The 19,030-nt window shown below is 38.4% G+C and overlaps 1 protein-coding gene across 2 annotated transcripts in view; it reads left to right on the forward strand.

Moving 5' to 3' along the window:
* Fndc3a (fibronectin type III domain containing 3A) overlaps positions 1-19,030 on the forward strand; it is a 216,176-nt gene that overhangs the window by 47,158 nt on the left and 149,988 nt on the right. The window contains exon 1 of one of the 2 annotated variants that reach the window (XM_045145063.1): positions 18,384-18,404. The exons of the other annotated variant lie outside the window; for it this stretch is intronic. The gene's annotated coding sequence lies outside the window, so the exon portion shown is untranslated. Of the gene's footprint in view, positions 1-18,383; positions 18,405-19,030 lie in introns of those variants that run through there. 2 annotated transcript variants of the gene reach the window in all.

A 19,030-nucleotide genomic window follows, 5' to 3' on the forward strand; every position in this document is an offset into this window, starting at 1 on the left:
CACCTCCTGATTATTGGAATAGGTGTAGACTACCATGCCCAAGAAAATCTTATATATGTATATAGGGCACATTGTTTTATGTATTGTTTGATGAGTGAAACAACTGGAAGTGGTATATGTGATCCGAAGTATGGAAATGGATAGATTTTACAGTATTCATATGATAGGATACATGAATAATATTTACCAGTGTTCCATTATTTCAAATATGTAGATTTTAGAGTATTCATTCATATAATAGAATATTTGAATAATATTTATCAACATTCCATTATATTAATCTAACTGTGGATAAATTGTAAAAGTGCATTATCAAACTAAATAATAGTCTATAAGATACAATGCCACTAATATAAACTAATCAAAACAAAACCCAAGGAAATTCACAAAACCTTATTAATAATGAGCATATACAAGAAGGCATACTGTGCATATTAAAATAAGAATGAAAAAGATATACTTCAACCTCAGAAATAAATGATCTTTTAGCTTACATTTATTTAAAGAACATCTGAGTAGCATCTGTCAAGATATATTTTTGCTTGATTCTGAAAGTAATATAATATTTTTTCTACATATTTGAAATATTTTACAGTAAAAAAATTAAATGCATGACAGTACACATTACAGACCAGGTAGCTGATAATGAGTTTAAAATATTATATTCCAAACTTTTGATGGGAACTTATAATCAATAAGTAGTCAATAAAGTTTCAAAAAATAATGAAAAAAATAAAATAATGAAAAAAAATAATGAAGTAATTTAAAAAGTTAAAGAGATACCCAGAAAAATGCTTGTAGTAAAAAGTGTCTTCAGGGCTGGAGAGAATGTTTTGTAGCTAAGGCACTTACTTGCCTGAAAAGCCTAACGACCTGGTTTCTATTCCCCAGTACCCATGTAAAGCCATATACACAAAGTGGCACATGCATCTGGAGTTATTTGCTGCAGCTGGCGGCCTGGCACAGCTATTTTCTCTCTCTCTCTCTTTTAAACAAATAAATAAATAAATATTTTAAAAAAACATCTTTAAAAAGTTGTTGGATCACTGTCAGAAGCAGAAGCTTGACATCCCTGTCAAGTAATCTATCCATACTCCTCAAAGCCCCTCAGTAAATTTTAAAAGCTAGAAATAATGCAAAGTATATTTTCCTCATACAGTAGAATACATTTAGTAATAAATGAACAACAGTTTTGGTAATTCAAAATATTATAAATTGGACAGGCACAGTGACACACACCTTCAATCTTAACACTTGGGAGGCAGAGTTAGGAGGATCACTGTGAGTTTGAGGTAAGCCTGGAACTACAAAGTGAGTTCCAGGTCAGCCTGGGCTAGACTGAAATACTACCTTGAAATACTGAAAACCAAACAACAACAACAACAAAAAATAAGTACCCAATAGACTAAAAAAGAAATCAGAAAAGACTGACCTTAATCTTCTACAGCTTCTCTCTCTCTCTTCTCTCTAACTCTTTTATATTAGTTATCTTTTTCTTCCTTCTCTTCGTGGGCACGGACCTGTAACTCCCAGTACGAGCATATGACTGTCATCTACAATGAGATTTTGATCAGAGAGACCAACACTGTTTCCTAAAAGAATGGCAGATTTCTGTCAGAGTATTTAATGACCTACCAAAGGTTAGTGTTAAGACCCTACTGCTGAAGACACCATATGCGGTTGACACGTAACCTGGAGTGACATGGCTGGAAGCTGGAAGAGTCAGTCCCCAGACAGTCAGTGCGTCTAGTGCCAAAAGGTGCTACGTGGGCATCTGGGGGATAATGACCAATAACTGTCCAAGCAACTCATGGTCTAACCTACTTAGCAGCAAATAACCTGTCATGATGCTCACACAAATGCAATACTGGTGCACAGCCATGGTGGGAAACCCACTGCTCTTGATTTGGCTAACTGATCTGCTCAGTGGAACGGAACCCCTAGCTGGAGCTGGGAAACAAGTCAGAACCATATCCAAAAATGAGTCTGCTCTCCATTATCAAGCTACCACCAATCGTGGGCTACAAGAGGGCCTACACCTGTTAAACTCTCTCTAAAAAACATAAAGGTTATCCAATTTATCTGGTGCTAACTTTATTCTCCATTGGAGAATCTGCTTTTCTTTTTCAGATAGATGCAGATCCTAAGGAGAGAACCACCCTATCATACCTCAAAAGGGCCCCAGCTGAAACTAAAAATAATTGGCAAAACAAGCAAGGGTGCTGTTTTCCTGGTGAACGGAAAGAATGTCAAAGCCAGACATTGGGTCATAATATGCAGGGACATTTCCTCCTTCCCATAACTGAGGGCTAACTCAACAATGCCGGATCCATAAACCTCAACAAGGAGGGGCCACGGGGAGGGGGGGAGGACATGGAGGAGGCTAACAATGGTACCAACTTGACTGTTCACTGAGTACAAAACTAATTAATAAAAAGAGAGAGAAATCAGAAAAGAAATAGTAAACCACTTTAGGATGAATGAAAACAAAAGCATAATATACAAAAAGTTATGACATAACAACTAAAGGAGAGGAAAATTTATAAGTGTACGAGCTATGGTATATAAAAAAAGACCACTACTGAATACAAAACTGATTAATAAAAAAAACAAAACAAAACACTGTAACCCTTTTACTCTTGAGGAACTAGAAAAAACAGAGCAAATGAAACCTAAAAGTAGCAGAAGGAAGGAAATAGTAAAAGTTATAGAGACTAGAAATGCAGAAAATGGCAGTACCAAATTGCTAACCCATTAAGTACATAATCAAGAGAAAAAGACTGAAAATGTTGAAATCCAGAAGGAAAGCTCTCACACCAGTCTCACAAAAGTAAAAAGCATTATTGGGTTGCATGGTTGCAAGCAACACATTTATATCTTACATGAACTAGACTAGAATGTACAAAGAGATAAGGTATGTGTCTGGTGTTTATAGCAGCCAGAAGCCTTGGTGTGCCCATTGTGTGTCTGCTTGTCTGTCTCTCCCTTTCTATCTCTTTCTAATTCATTTATACATACATTCATGCATAAACTACTTTTTTAAAAAATGTAAAGTCTGGATTAAAACTGGTATTATTTTCAGAATTAAGCCATCAGTAAATAATGATCACCTTTATTACACGTGACACTGTCTATTTCATTACATATATATGTACAGATAGTGTGTATAAGTAAATATACTGACACACCTTACCATCAGAAATCAAAATAAATAATTAAAATGACTTTAAGATGAAATATATTTAGAAGCAGTGTACTCATATCTGTTAACTGATGTTGAATGGTCCAGAAGCAGATGCTAGTGTAGTTCTTTGTTGTATTAGTTGCTATGGTAGCCAGATGCCTTCATTTACAATAGGAAGATTACTGTACATTGGCTAATTTGAAAATGAGGTTAGCAGTGGATATTGATGAGTATAATTAATAATTGGTTATATCTTTAATGTTCTAATTCTATGTATTTATACTGGACAGTTATAAAATTATGTGAGATACTACCAGAATTGAGTATATAAGTTTTCCTTATTAGGCCAAGGACAGCCTGAAGTCCAATTTGCCAGTGAAGATTACTTCCATATTTAGTAATGTTTACAGATGTTTATAGCATCTGGAGCAGAAGCTGTGGCATCTCTTAGCAGTGGTTGGCTGCTGTGAGTGAGACTTTTCACAGTTGAATGTGAAAATTAGAGAGAATGCAAGCAACAGTAAGTAAGGTGCTAAAATTTTGGAAGTATCTTTACTACTAGTGTTTATGATCTAATATTTCAATCAGATTTTATAATTTTATATAAATCTTATGTACTTATATATTAGGGGAGTAGAATCAAGATACTTTTTAAATATTTTATTTTTATTTATTTATTTGAGAGAGGAAAATAGGCAGAGCGAGAGAGAAAATGGGTGTGCCAAGTCTTCCAACCACTGCAAACAAACTCCAGATGCATGTGCCACCTTGTGCCTTTGGCTTATGTGGGTCCTGGGGAATTGAATCGAGGTCCTTTAGCTTTGCAGGCAAGCGACTTAACCACTAAGCCATCTCTCCAGCTCCGTGATACTTTTTAAAATATGGAGTCAGGAATAAAAACTACACATTTCCCAGTTTAAAGCCAAACATACCATTATTGACTTTTACTGTAGAATAATTTAACACTTCACAAATGTTCTTAATAAATTATGATACATTATAAGACATTTGAATAAACCTTAGGTGTATAGACAAAGTATAAATAACTTGACATTGCTTTTCATTAATTCACATTCTAACATGGTACCCCAGTCATATATTTTTCATTTTAAATATGCACTATAATTTTCCTTATTTTGTCTACTTGATAAAATTTAGTTTTTAAGTTAAATATACTACAAGAGTTTACTATGCAAGGGTTCTGTTGAGTAGTTATGTGAAATGAGATAACCCAAATTATCTCTTTCAGTTTGCATTAAAAATAATCTAGGTTGGACTACATGCTATCTCAGGTCTTTCTTTGCTGTAGCTTTTCTCAAGATGTATGCTCTGTTTGTTTGTGGGTGGGGGGGTTGTTGATCTCTAGGGTCAATACCCTTTCCTTTTCTGTTTCCTGCCTCACTTTAGGATCACCATTTTTTTTTCCTGGTCTTTCTATGTCTGAGTTACTTATTTATTTATTTACTTTTACTATTAGATATGGACTTATTTTGTATGTAAACATCACATGTTGGTGCCATCCTTTCCCTCCTCCCTGCCTCTTTTCTGAAGAGGCCTTCCTCATTGGAGATACAGGTCAACCCCATGGGGATTGTGGGTCATGCATTATGCAGTCAGTTATAGGGGAGAGGCAATGTCTCTGTGCTAAATGTCCCAACTTGTGGCTCTAACAATCTTTCTACCCCCTCTTCTACAAAATTCCCTGAACCGTGCTGAGAGCATTTTAAGTCTACTTCAGTGATGGGCACTTAGGAGCATCTAGATGTCTGGGGTTTGGTAGGTGCTGATATCAGCTTAACTAAGAGAGCAACATTCTTGCTTATTTCCCCAATTCCTCTGTGGGTTCAGCTGGGGCCAGGGTAGAGTACACTGGGTCATTTATCTCCTCAAGTCAAGTTCCTATCTGAAAAAGAGAAGCAGACTTTCCAATAGACAGTGAAGTTAGCACCAGTTAAATGGGATAGCCATTATTAATTTAGAGAGAATTAAAGGGGTTTAGATACTTTTATAGTCTAAGGCTAGTGGGAGATTGACAATGGAAAGCAGAATCATTATCTGGATGTGATTCTGACTTGTTTCCCAGTTCCAGATATGGTTTCCTTTCCACTGAGCAGATCTGTTAAGCAATCCAAGAGCAGTTGGTTACCCACCATGGCAGTGTGCCACTATTGCACTTTTGAGAGCATCACGTCAGGTTGTTTGCTTCTGAGTTGCTTAGACTTTGAGTTGTTTGGACAGATGTTGGCCACTTTCCCCTGATAGCTCATGCAGCGCCTTCCAGCACTAGATGGGCTAATTATCTGAGCAGATATAGCTTATAGTCAAGCAATAAATAGCAAGGTGTTTGAGTTGGATATGAAAATTGTTGTGTTGCATGTAAAAGTGAAACAACTCTATCAACTACTACCTAATCAGGTACTTCAGAATAAGAAAAGGTATTCAAAAGAAGGAGTCCGGTTAATAGCTCTGAATGATGGCAGCCTTGTCTAATGACAGTGAAAACAGCATGACTGTGTCTTCACCTACCAATACTATGAAGACCAGTCCAACAAACCGTTCTGGCAGCTCTCAGGGGAACAATCCTGCCCCAGCAATGATGGCAGCATCTGTGACCAACCAACATCCAGGTTACTGAAGATTCTGTGCTACAAGTCAATTCCAGTGAAAGCTCAAGGGGGTACATTGAAAAAGCATTCCTCAAACTGCTACACAGCCAACCATTCTCCACTTCTAAAGCCTACGGTCTCCAGAGTCTGCTAAACCTGCCACCTAGACCTTTGTTTTTCAAGGTGTAGGGTTTCACTCTAGTCCAGACTGACCTGGAATTCACTATGTAGCCTCGAATTCACAGTGATCCCCCTACCTCTGCCTTCTGAGTGCTGGAACTAAAGGTGTGCTCCACCTTTCCCAGCAAGTCTTTTACTTGTGATTTCAACTTATTGTAGAAAGAGCTGAAAAAGTCACTTCAGTCAACATATCTTGGTACAACACACAACACATCTGCATGGGCACCTTTTGTATATACTGTTAATCTGTAAGATCCAAATATAAAAATTTTTCCTCCATCAGTTTCAATACAATGTGACTATTGTGACAAAGGATCTTGCTTTCTCTGATTTCCCGTATCCATTCTTTCATCAGGTTATTTAATTTTCCTGAAATTAAGGTCCTATGCTGCAGTTCCTCTTTGAACACTCCAAAGGATTTCAATGTCTCCATGAGTTTCTTTGTAAGCAGGCATTCAATTTTCCTAGGGGCTGCTAAGCTGATAGGAGATGTGCTGCCATAGTGTCTCTGTGGTGGCTGTTTGCATGATCCCTGTGTTGTAACTGGAAGTAACATTTTCTCCTGCACCCACACTGCCCAGTCACCACCCCGTTGTCACCCCTCCCAACAACTGCTGCCTTACTGGGCATGATCCAGTAAGGGGAGGGGCAGGGCAGGCTGCCTCAGCTGTTTGTCTAACCATTTTCTTTTTTGAGTTATGATCTCATACTGTGGCCTTTGGCTGGTCTGGGAACTCACTTGTGTTGATCTTCCAGCTGGGATTCAGGTGTGTGCCACTGTGCTGGCATCTAATCAATTGTTTTATTGGTTGTGTAGTTGAGAGTTAGCTGTATAGGGAACATCTTACTATTAATGTAAACTCACTGCTTTGCTTGGAATCATTGACCTTTCCTCCTGTTCTTGTATGGCTTTTTGAAACTTAAGCCTTTTATATTTACCAAAGCCTTCAGCGTCCCACTTTTGTTAAATAAATTCTTAGCTTCATTTTGCTGTTCTGATATTTCATGATTTTTTTTTTTTTTAAATGGGTGCGTCAGGGCCTCTAGCCTCTGCAAACAAACTCCAGATGCATGCACCCCCTTGTGTATCTGGCTAATATGGGTCCTGGGAAATTCAACCTGAATCCTTTGGCTTTGCAGGCAAATGCTTTAACCACTAAGCCATCCCTCCAACCCGTCATGTTCTTTTTTAAAAATTTTTTTGTTCATTTTTATTTATTTATTTGAGAGTGACAGACAGAGAGAGAAAGAGGCAGACAGAGACAGAGAGAGAATGGGCGCGCCAGGGCCTCCAGCCATTGCAAACAAACTCCAGATGCTTGCACCCCTTGTGCGTCTGACTAATGTGGGTTCTGGGGAATTGAGCTTCGAACTGGGGTCCTTAGACTTCACAGGCAAGTGCTTAACTGCTAAGCCATCTCTCCAGCCCCCCATTTTTTTTGAGGCAGCATTTCATTCTAGCCCAGGCTGATCTGGGAATACATTCTGTGTTCTATAGGCAGCATCCGCCCCTGTGGGGTTACCACAACCACTCTGTATCTGGAAGACAGTATTATAAATAATCCTTTCGATATTTTGACTCTCACATTCTTTCTGCCACCTTTTCCACAATGGTTCATAGGCTTTAGAGGTGGGATAGAGTTAGTAATGAACACACCATTGATGGTTTTTCTCACTACTTTGGTGAGTTTTGAGTCTCCCCAATGTCAGCCATCTGAACAGAGTGGCATCTCTAACCAAAAGTGAGAGTAGCATTAATATATGGGCATGACCATAAATAATTAGCAATTTGGTGGGCACACTATATCTGTATTAGTCAAGGTTCTCTAGAGGAACAGAACCGATAGAGTGACTTGTATTAAAAAGGGAATTTATTGGATTAACTTACTGCAGTTTGCAAGCTCTAGAGTTAACTGAGGTCCAGTTAGCTATTCAGTCCATGTGGCTGTATGTCTTGAAATTCCCACTCATAGCTGGATATTGTGGTGGATACCTTTAGTCCCAGCACTCGAGAGGCAGAGGTAGGAGGTTCAGTGTGGTTTTGAGGCCAGCTTGAGACTATATAGTGAGTTCCATGACAGCCTGGGCTAGAGCTAAAGACCCTACCTCAAAAACTGAAAAAAATTCCACTAGTGCCTTCTTACTAGTTTTTTTTTTTTTCTTTGTTGGAATGTTCTAGATGTCCAGCTTGTCTTAATGCTTAGATATTCTGTCTTCTCCTTGGCCCATTCTATTGGGTCAAGACTTTCTACAGAGGTTTTTTTTTTTTTTGTTTTTGTTTTTTTGTTTTTTCATTTCTAGCATTTCATATTGGTATTTCTTTATATTTGTTTCCTTACTCATAATCTTATATGTTGATTTCCTTTGTTCTCTTGGGATTCCTTCAACAGTTTGTTTTCTTCTTTAATTCCTTCTCTGATTTCTTTGAATATACTTACAACCATTTTTTTTTTTTATGAGGTAGTGTCTCACTTTAGCCCAGGCTGACTTAGAATTCACTCTGTATTCTCAGGGTGGCCTCGAACTCACGGGGAGCCTCCTACCTCTGCCTCCCGAGTGCTGGGATTAAAGGTGTACGCCACCACACCCAGCATCTTATAACCATTTTTTAAAAATTCTGTCTCATCTAGTTGAGTCTCCCTTGAGGTCATTACTGTTGAATTTATCATTTTTTGGAGGAATTGTATCGTCTTGATGTTACCTATTTCTTCTATCATTTAGTAGAGTTATTTAAATCTCAAAATATTTCTGTGCTTATGCTTTCTATTTAGCATTGTAGATGAGAAGTGTTATTTGCACAGTAGAAGTCCAAGGTTGCAGCAGATGTGGCTCCTGTATTTCCCCTAGAGTAAAGTCAGGAGTGACCCATATTGTTGGATGTACCTGTTATGTATATGTCTTAGTAACAAAATAATAATGGCGTTCCTTTTCTTTTTATCCATTTTTTATTTTATTTTATTTTTATTTTTGTGGTAGGGTCTCACTCTTGACCAGGCTGACCTGAACTTACTCTGTAGTCCCAGACTGGGCTTGAACACACAGTGATCCTCTAACCTCTGCTTCCTGAATACTGGGATTAAAGGCTTGTATCACCACACCTAGCAACAATGTTCCTTTTGACTTCAATAATTAATGGTGGGTAAATGAACAAGACTGACAGAAGTATGCTAGGGTTTTGGTTACTTGATAGGAGTGCAGTGTTGGGTGAATGAGTTAGTGTTAGGACTAGTATTAACTGAAAAGGATGGAGGTGATGTCTGGGAAAGGGAAGAGGTGGGGATAAGGAGGAGTGAATGTAGAAGAAGGTTGGAAAGAGGGAAAGTAAACTAGTTGTGTTTGGGAAGAGTATTTGAAAGATTCAGATAGAAGACTGAGTAGGGAAATATACAGAACTTAATATCTTAACTGATCATTCTAAAAACACAACCCAAACTAACATGGAATATTTATACAAGAGTTGAGAACAAAACAGGCAGAAAAGCTAACAAACCAAGGGCTCTAAACTGGGTGGGCATGGTGGCTCACATCTTTAATCCTGTCAGTTGGAAGGCTGGGATTTCTGAGCTACATTGGATTCCACATTAGCCTGGGCTAGAGTTAATACTTTTTTCCTCAAGGGAAAAAAAAATTAAAAAGGCACTAGAAATTAAGAAATATGAAAAGTGACAAAAGTTAACCTTAACCCACAAGTTATTAAAGAATGGCAAAGTAGGTTATATGTACCTCAGACCTTGCACACCAGTATTTTTGTCATAGTGGGCTGGGTTTTAAATTCTTTCTGTCCCTGGGATTCTTCTCTTTAGCAGCCTGCCCTGATATAGAATTAGCACTTCTAGTACAAGCTTGCAAAGCCTAGGTGTGATGTATTGCCCCAGTTAGCTATTGAGATGACTTTCTATCTCACCTGCATTGAACGGGAGCTGGTTCCTTCATTAATGCACTATAAGCTTGGCTCAACTGGTTAGGTAGGTCTGCTGTTCTTGGCAGGTGTCCTGGGTGTTGTATGGGTGAGGGTTGGCTCTGATCCCTTTGGGTCCTGAGATCTCTAGTAATGATCTTGGTGCTGGCAGATGGAGGAGAGGAGATTGTGGTAGGTTGTCTGAAATTGAGGGAGAAACGAGAAACACAGTATTTTATAGACAGCCAGAGATGAGGCCGAACAACAAGGAGATGTCCTGGCAAAACTAGAGCTCAGTGTCTGATCCATTCTCATCTAATATGGCTGCCAGCAACACTTCCCAACAGGAACTTCCTGCTTTTTTCTTGGGTCAGCACACCTAGGTGGGTTGGTTCCTCCTGAGTCCCTTGAGTTCATGAAACCATCAGGTCATTGCCCTTCCTGAGTCAGTCCCTTGAGTTCTTGAACCAATTAAGGCTCTCCTTACACAACTGAGTCTGATAACAAAGATCATTCTAACTGGATGCCAGAGCTGTATAAAGGATCCTAACCACATGAACAAGTTCTCTCTCTTTCTTATGATTTTGCCTGAACACCAGTGTATAATCAATCTGTCTTTCTCTTTCCTATCCTGGCTGGAAAGTGGGGAGCACTTCTTTTGGCCTAAGTATTTTCCTGCTTGCCTTCAACATGTGTCTTGCTTTGGAGTGCTTTCTTACTTTTTTTTCTTTTTTGGTTTTCCGAGGTAGGGTCTCACTGTAGTCCAGGCTGACCTGGAATTGACTATGTAGACTCAGGATGGCCTCAAACTCACAGTGATCCTCCTACCTCTGCCTCCCAAGTGCTGGGATTAGAGGCCTGTGTCACCACACCTGGCTTCTTACTTTTTACATGTATGATTTTTCTTGATCACTTACGTTCCTCACTATTTCTTTCATTTATTTACAAGGAGAGAGAGGAAGAGGGAAAGGGAGAAGGAAATCAGCATGAGTGAGTATGGGCTCACTAGGGCCTCTTGCTACGTACTGAAAATGAATTCTAGATGCATGTGCCACTTTGTGTATCTGGCTTTTCATGGATAGTGAAGAATGGTTTTGTAAGCAAGTGCCTTTTAACTACTGAGCCATTTCTCTAACCCCCTACAGTGTTTCCTAATGCAGTGGTGTTGCACTCAGTTCTCACTGCTGGCAGAAATCACTGACCAAGAGCAGCTTTTGGGGAAAAACAGGTTTATTTTGGTTTATACACTCAAGGGGAAGCTCCACGATGGCAGGGAAAAACAACAACATGAGCAGAAGGTGGACATCACCCCTGGCCATATAAGGTGGACAACAGGAACAGGAGAGTGTGCCAAACACTGTCAAGGGGACACTGGCTGTAATACCCATAAGCCTGCCCCAATAATACACTGCCTCCAGGAAGCTTTTATTTCCTATTGTCGTGAGCTGAGGAACCTAGCATCCAGAACATCTTAAGTTTATGGGAGGCAACTGAATCAAACCACCATAAATGGAATCTTTTGGTTCTTATTCTTTGCCTTCCATATGTGGATGTATGTGCCTCCTCCAGATCCCTTTTAATTATAGAAATTTCTCTATGATAGAGATTTTCTAGAAGATCTAGAGATCTTCCCTTTACCTTTCCATTTCTTTTTCTCAGTTCTTTCATAAAAGCAAGAACCCAATAGTTGGGGTTCACAACCCCAAATCCTACATCATAATTATTATGGAGCTGCTCAGCTGTTCCCTGTTGTTTTTTCATTCAGTTTTTTTTTTTTTATTTTTAAAAAAATGTTTATTTTGGAAGGCCAGTGTGTATGTAGAACACTTTGACTGTAGTTTTCCTTTTGCTGGCTCACTCAGTCCTGGGCAGTAGAAGTACTTCCCAGGAGCCACTGCCTGGAGTCTAATGCCAGCTAAATGTGCAATTGTTGGGGTGTCTCCTGGGTTAATAATTCCTTACACACTTGAACTCTTTGGTAGTGTATTGTGTTTTATCTTGTCTCCTTTTCCCCTAGGTTTCTTTGGTAAGGCTCCTGCTCCACCATCTTAACTGGAAGTTCGTGTACCCTAATGTTTTTTAATGGATGATTTTCTGTTTTATTTACAGTGTGGCATATTTATGTGTGTGTGTGTGTGTGTGTGTGTGTGTGTGTGTGTGTGTATGTGTGTGCACGTGCACACGTGTGTCATGGCACAATTGTGACTATTAGAGGAAAACCTCAGGAGTTAGGCCTTGCCTTATACCTTGTTATTCATCACTGTGAACTTTGGGCTGTCTGGTATACAAGTTTCTGGAGCCTCTTTTGCCTTTGCCTCCCATTTGTCAGAGAGCACTGGGATTACAGATGTGTGCCATCATATCCAGCTTTACATAGGCCCTTGGAATCTAAACTCTGGTCTTTATACTTTATCCACTAAGCCATTTCCCCAGCCTTCTAATGGAATTTTTTTTTTTAACAGTAAATTTTGTTTGGGACCTGGAGAGGTAGTTGATTGGTTAAAGACACCTGCTTGCAAAACCTGATGGCCAAGTTCACCTCTCTAGGACTCACATAAAGCCAGGTGCACAAAGTGGTACGTGTGTCTGGAGTTCCCTTGTGATGGCAGGCAGCCCTAGTATGTCAAAACATACACATATTCATATTCTATATTTTTCTATCTTTCTCTCTCTCTTTATCTCTGTCTCTCAAATAAAATAAATAATCTTTATAAGTTCCAAACCCAAGCATATATTGTCATATATCTTGCCTTTAAGAATTAAAATAGCGTACAGAAAATCTAGTGACTATTCCTGTTTAAGCTGATTAGCACACTTTCTGATAAAATAATTCTCTGTATTTTCTTTTAATTCATTCATTTTTATTAAAAACTAGCATGATTGCAAACAATATTTCATGATAATTCCCTCCCTCCCCCCACTTTCCCCTTTGAAACTTCATTCTCCATCATATCCCCTCCCCCTCTCAATCAGTCTCTCTTTTATTTTGATGTGATGATCTTTTCCTCCTATTATGATGATCTTGTGTAGGTAGTGTCAGGCACTGTGAGATAGTGGATATCCAGGTCATTTTGTGTCTGAGGGGAGCATGTTGTAAGGAGTCCTACCCTTCCTTTGGCTCTTACATTCTTTCCGCTACCTCTTCCGTTCTTTCTGCCACCTCTTCTGCAATAGTCCCTGAGCCTTGGAAGTTGTGATAGAGATATTGCAGAGCTGAGCTCTCCTGTCACTTCTTTCCAGCACCATGATGCCTTCTGAGATATCCCAAGGTCACTGCCATCTGAAAAGAGAAGTTTCTCTACTAAAAATGCGAGTAGCATTAATATATGGGTATGAATATTAAGAGAAGTACTTACTGGGCAGATTGATAAACATACTATATATATTTAGCCAGACAGCAGCAGATGTTACACTTCTAGGGCTTATAACTACACCTGTTTTAAGTTTTCAGTATCAGGGATGTATTCCCTTCCCATGGAGCGGGCCTCCAGTTCAATTAGAGGGCAGTTGGCTTCCCCCATATCAGATGTGCCACTATTGCACCCATTGGCTCATTTGGCCTGGCTGGCCAATTATAAGGCTTGCAGTGTCCACTGCTGAGTATCTTCACTGGTGCTTTCACTATTTCCCATTGAACTGCATGCAGAATGGCTTCTTCCAGCTTTCTGTCACCTGGTCTACATGGAGGAGGATATAAGCTCAGTTCCAGCAGGATTTCTCAGTGGCCTTGCAGCCCAAGTATGTGGAGTCTTCAGCAATAGGGTCTTACCATCTATTCCTGGTGGGAAACCAAGGGCCTTGGCAATGGTCTGTAATGTTGGGGGCCATCAGGGACCTCCCTGGCCAACAACTCACTGGAAGCTGTCCCATCCCAGGCACTGAAAATTTTCTAGCAACAATATATGGCTCTTGAGTGTTCCATTGTTCAAAAAAGTAGGTATTCGTATGATTTATTTATATACTCTTGGGTTTTGATTAACCCTCCCTCCACCTTTTCTTTACTCAGTCTCTTCCACTGACCTCACTTGGGTCTTTTCACCCCCATTAATCTGTTCTTCTACTTACATACATACAATACCATCCTATAAAGTACCCTCCTCCCTTCCCTTTATATCTCTTGCCTAGTTTAGTGGCCTTTGCTACTGAGTTTTCTTCCTACTGACACAGAAGTCCAGTCATCTGTAGCTAGGATCCACATATGAGAGAGAACATGCAACATTTGGCTTTCTGGGCCTGGGTTACCTCACTTAGTATAATCCTTTCCAGATCCATCCATTTTCCTGCAAATTTCATAACTTCATTTCTCTTTACTGCTGAGTAGAACTCCATCATATGAATGTGCCATATCATCATTAGCCATTCATCAGCTGAGGGACACCTAGGCTGGTTCCATTTCCCAGCTATTGTGAATTGAGCTGCAATAAACAAGGTTGAGCAGGTATCTCTAAGGTAATGAGATGAGTCTTTAGGATATATGCCTAGGAATTCTATAACAGGTTGATATGGTAGATCTATTATTAGTTGTCTTAAGAACCTCCACACTGATTTCCACAATGGCTGGACCAGATTGCATTCCTACCAACATCATAGAAGGGTTCCTCTTTTTCCCTAACCTCGCCAGCATTTATATGGCCATTTGTTTTCATTATAGTAGCCAATCTGACAGGAGTGAGATGGGATCTCAACATAGTTTTAATTTGCATTTCCTTAATGACTAGGGATGTTGGACATTTTTTCAGTTGCTTATATGCCATCTGTATTTCTTCTTTTAAGAACTCGCTATTTAGTTCCATAGCCCATTTTCTATTTGGTTTGTGAGTTCTTTGCATATCCTAGATACTAATCCTTTATCAGACGTTTAGCTGGCAAAGATTTTTTCCCACTCTGTATGTTGCCTCTTTGCTTTATTCACAGTGTCCTATGCCATACCAAATCTTTGTAATTTCACGAGGTCCCAGCAGTTAATCTGTGGTTTTATTGCCTGAGCAATTGGGGTTATATTCAGAAAGTCTTTGCCAAGACCAATATGTTGATGGGTTTCCCCTACTTGTTCCTCTAGCAGCTTCAGGTCTGCTGTTAAGGTCTTTAATCCATTTGGACTTAATTCTTGTGCATGGAGAGAGAGAAGAATCTATTTCCATCTTTCTACCGATAAATATCCAGTTTTCCCAGCACCATTTGCTGAAGAGGCTGTCTTTTCTCCAATGAGTATTTTTGTCATTTTTATCAATTATCAGGTGGCTTTAGCTACTTGGACTTGCATCTGGGTCCTCTATTCTGTTCCATTGATCTACATGTCTGCTTTTGTGCCATTACCATGCTGTTTCTGTTGTTAGGGCTCTGTAGTATAGGTTAAAATCAGGTATGGAGATTCCACCAGCCTTATTTTTGTTGCCCAGTATTGTTTGAGATATTTGAGAATTTTTGTGATTCCAAATGAATTTTTAGATTGTTTTTTCTATTTTCGTGAAGCATGTCATTGGAATTTTGATGGGGATTGCATTAAATGTGTAGATTACTTTTGGTATGATTGCCATTTTCATAATACTGATTCTTCTGATCCAGGAACAAGGGATGTTTTTCCATTTTCTAGTGTCTTCTACTATTTCTTGCTTGAGTGTTTTACAGTTTTCATTGTAGAGATCCTTCACTTCCTTGATTAGGTTTATTCCAAGGTACTTTATTTATTTATTTATTTTTGATACAGTTGTGAATGGGAGTGACTCTTTGATTTCATCCTCTGTGTGATTTTTGTTAGCATATAGGAAGGCTACTAATTTCTGTGTATGTATTGTGTATCCTGTTTCATGTCTATAGGTGATTATGAGCTCTAACAGTTTGCTTAGAGTCTTTAAGGTCCTTTATGTATAGAATCATGTCATCTGCAAATAACGATAACTTGATCTCTTTCCAATTTGTATCCCTTTTATGTGTGTCTCTTGCCTTATTGCTATGGCTAAGACTTCTAGTACCATATTAAATAAAAGTGGGGACAGTGGACACCCTTGTCTTGTTCTGATTTTAGTGGAAAAGCTTCCAGTTTTTCCTCATTTAGTTATATGTTGTCTGTATGCTTGTCATAAATCGTCTTTATTATATTGAAATATGTTCCTTCTATTCCCAGTCTCAGTAGGACTTTTGTCATGTTTTTTCTGCATCTAATGAGATGATCATGTGATTTTGTCCTTTGCTCCATTTATATAATGTATTACATTTATTGATTTGCATATATTGAGAATTTTTGCATCTATGTTCATGAGGGTGATTGGTCTGTAATTTTCTTTTTTTGTTCTATCTTTGCCTTGTTTTGTTATGGGGTGATGCTGGCTTCATAAAAGGAGTTTGGTAGGATTCCTTCTTTTTCTATTTTATGAAGAAGCTTAAGAAGCATTGGTGTTAGTTCTTCCCTGAAGGTGTGGTAAAATTCTCCAGTGAATCCATCTAGGCCTGGATTTTTTTTAGTTGGGAGATTTTTGGTAATTGCTTGGATCTCCATACTTTTTATATGTCTATTTAAGTGATTAATCTCATCTTCGTTTAGTTTAGGTAGGTGATATAGATCGAGGAAATCATCCATTTCTTTCCGATTTTCATCCTTAGTGGACTGTATGTTTTTAGAGTATGTCAGTATTATTTTTTGAATTTCCCTGGTATCTGTGGTGATTCTTTTTTATCTCTAGTTTTTTTTATTTTTATTTTCTGGGGTAGGGTCTCACTCTAGCTCAGGCTGACCTGGAATTCAGTACGGAGTCTCAGGGTGGCCTCAAACTCACAGTGATCTTCCTACCTCTGCCTTCTGAGTGCTGGGATTAAAGGCGTGCACCACCACGACTGGTTTCATCTCTAATTTTATTAATTTGTGTCACTTCTCTCTTTCTTATGGTCAGGTTTGCTAAGGGTTTATCAATCTTGTTTATCCTTTCAGAGAACCAACTCTTTCATTGATTCTTTGGGTTATTTTTTTTCATTTCTATTTCATTAATATCTCCTGTAAGCTTTATTATTTCTTCTCATCTACTGATTTTTGGTTTGCCTTGTTTTTCTTTTTCCAAGTCTTTTAAGGTAAAGCATCAAGTCATTTACTTGAGACCTTTCTAATTTCCTTATATAGGCACTTAAAGCTATAAATTTACCACTTAGGACTGCCTTCATTGTGTCCCAAAGGTTTTGGTATGTTGTGTTCTCATTGTCATTTGACTCCATGATTTTTTTGATCGCCTTCTTGATTTCTTCATTGACCCATTCATCATTTAGTAGCGTATTGTTTAGTTTCCATGGTTTTGTGTATGCTGTATAGCTTTTCTTGCTATCGATTTGTAGTTTGATTCCATTATGGTCAGATAGAATGCAAGGGATAATTTCAGTTTTACTATATTTAAGATTTTCTTTGTGTTCTAATATATGGTGTATTTTAGAGAATGTTGAATGTGCTGCTGAAAAATATGTATATTCTGCAGCATTTGGGTGAAGTGTCCTGTATATATTTGTTAGGTCCATTTCTTCTATGACCTCATTTAATCCAGATTTATTTTTTGCCAAGATGACATGTCAATTAATGAGAGTGTGATGTTGAAGTCATCTACTACAAGTGTGTTTGCTGTTATCTGTGACCTTAGTTCTTGTAATAGTGTTTGTTTGATGAAATTGGGAGCCCCCATATTAGGTGCATATATATTTAGGATTTTAATATCCTCCTGTTGGAGTATGCCTTTAATCAATATAAAGTTCCTTGTCTTTTCTAACTAATGTTCACTGAAGCCTGCCTTGTCAGATACTAGGATAGCAACCCCTGCTTGTTTTCTAGGCCCATTTGCTTGAAACACCATTTTCCAACCTTTCACCCTAAGACAGTGTCTATCATCTGTAGAAAGGTGAGTTTCTTGGAGGCAACAAATTTCAGGATCCTGCTGTTTAACCCAGTGTGCAAACCTATGTCTTTTGTTTGAGGCATTGAGGCCATTGATATTAAGAGATATTATTGAAAGGTGTGTATTTAGTTGTGCCATTTTTTTGTAGTTCTTCTGGTTTTACCTTTGCTGTATTGTATTAACTAGTACTTGAGTATGGTTGAGTATGGTTTGTTGTTTCTTTTTCTTTCTTTCTTTCTTTTTTTTTTTTTTGATGTAGGGTCTCCCTCTAGAACTCACTATGTATTCTCAGGGTGGCCTTGAACTCATAGTGATCCTCCTACCTCTGCCTCTCAAGTGCTGGGATTAAGGGCATGCACCACCACACCCAGCTGGTTTGTTTTTGCCAAGTTCCTTATATGTGTGCTTTTGTTTCTCTTCAGCATGGAGGATTCTTTCAAGTATTTTCTGTAGAGCTGGTTTTGTCTTCAAATATTCCTTTAGCCTGCTTTTGTTGTGGAATATTCTTATTTCTCTGTCTATCTGAATGGATAGCTTTGCAGGACAAAGTAAGTTTGGTTGACAGTTGTTATCTCTTTCAGAACTTGGAATACATGCCTCCAAGCCTTTCTGGCTTTTAAAGTTTGTGTTGAATAATCTACTGTGATCCTGATTGGATTCCTTTGTAGGTAATGTGATTTTTCTCTCTAACTGCTTTCAATATATTTTCTTCGGTTTGTATGTTTGGTAGTTTAATTATAATATGGCGAGGTGAGGTTCTTTCCAGGTTTTGTCTGTTTGGTATTCTAAAGGATTCCTCTATCTGCATTGGCACCTCTTTTCCAGTTTGGAGGAAGTTTTCTTCAATGATTTTGTTGAAAACACCTACTATGCATTTGGAGTGAAATTTTTCTCCTTCTACTATATCCTGAATTCTTTTGTTTGATCTTTTCATAGTGTCCTGAATATCTTGAAATTCCTTTTCATATTTTCCTATTAGTTTGTCTTTTTCGTTGTTGGACTGTATTAGATCTGCCACCTGGTCTTTTAGCTTAGGTATTCTGTCCTCTCCTTCATTCATTCTACTAGTGTGATTTTCTACAGTTTTTTATTTCATTGATTGTGTTCTTCACTGCTAGTAATTCTGACTGGTTTTTCATTACTATTTCTATTTCCTTATTTATGTCTTGTATTGACAACTTTAATTCATTAAATTGGTTTCCTCTGTCTTAATTGATTCCTTTGATTTCTTCTTTCATTCCTTTGATTTCCTCTTTGACTTCTTTGAGCATATTTATAATCATTCTTTTGAAAT

The sequence above is a fragment of the Jaculus jaculus genome, chromosome 3, assembly GCF_020740685.1.
Source record: "Jaculus jaculus isolate mJacJac1 chromosome 3, mJacJac1.mat.Y.cur, whole genome shotgun sequence".
NCBI classification, from domain to species: Eukaryota; Metazoa; Chordata; class Mammalia; order Rodentia; family Dipodidae; genus Jaculus; species Jaculus jaculus.